The sequence below is a fragment of the Piliocolobus tephrosceles genome, chromosome 12 (assembly GCF_002776525.5).
Source record: "Piliocolobus tephrosceles isolate RC106 chromosome 12, ASM277652v3, whole genome shotgun sequence".
NCBI classification, from domain to species: Eukaryota; Metazoa; Chordata; class Mammalia; order Primates; family Cercopithecidae; genus Piliocolobus; species Piliocolobus tephrosceles.
Window position 1 is genome coordinate 50,942,602 of NC_045445.1, and position 1,072 is coordinate 50,943,673.

A 1,072-nucleotide genomic window follows, 5' to 3' on the forward strand; every position below is an offset into this window, starting at 1 on the left:
GAATAGCAGTGGTGAGAGAGGCCATCTCTGTCTTGTGCCAGTTTTCAAAGGGAATGCTTCCAGTTTTCGCCCATTCAGTATGATACTGGCTGTGGGTTTTTCATAAATAGCTCTTATTATTGTGAGATACATTCCATCAATACTGAATTTATTGAGAGTTTTTAGCATGAAGGGCTGTTGAATTTTGTCAAAGGCCTTTTCTGCATCTACTGAGATAATCATGTGGTTTTTGTCTTTGGTTCTGTTTATATGCTGGATTACGTTTATTGATTTGTGAATGTTGAACCAGCCTTGCATCCCAGGGATGATGCCCACTTGATCATGGTGACTAAGCTTTTTGAGGTGCTGCTGGATTCGGTTTGCCAGTATTTTATTGAGGATTTTTGCATCAATGTTCATCAGGGATATTGGTCTAAAATTCTCTTTTTTTTGTTGTATCTCTGTCAGGCTTTGGTATCAGGATAATGTTGGCCTCATAAAATGAGTTAGGGAGGATTCCCTCTTTTTCTATTGATTGGAATAATTTCAGAAGGAATGGTACCAGCTTCTCCTTGTACCTCTGGTAGAATTTGACTGTGAATCCATCTGGTCTTGGACTTTTTTCAGTTGGTAGGCTATTAATTATTGCCTCAATTTCAGAGCCTGCTATTGGTCTATTTAGGGATTCAACTTCTTCCTGGTTTAGTCTTGGGAGAGTGTATGTGTCCAGGAATTTATCCATTTCTTCTAGGTTTTCTAGTTTATTTGCATAGAGGTGTTTATAGTATTCTCTGATGGTAGTTTGTATTTCTGTGGGGTTGGTGAATATCCCCTTTATCATTTTTTATTGTATCTATTTGATTCTTCTCTCTTTTCTTCTTTTTTAGTCTTGCTAGTGGTCTATCAATTTTGTTGATCTTTTAAAAAAACCAGCTCCTGGATTCATTGATTTTTTGAAGGGTTTTTTGTGTCTCTATCTCCTTCAGTTCTGCTCTGATCTTAGTTATTTCTTGCCTTCTGCCAGCTTTTGAATGTGTTTGCTCTTGCTTCTCTAGTTCTTTTAAATGTGGTGTTAGGGTGTCAATTTTAGATC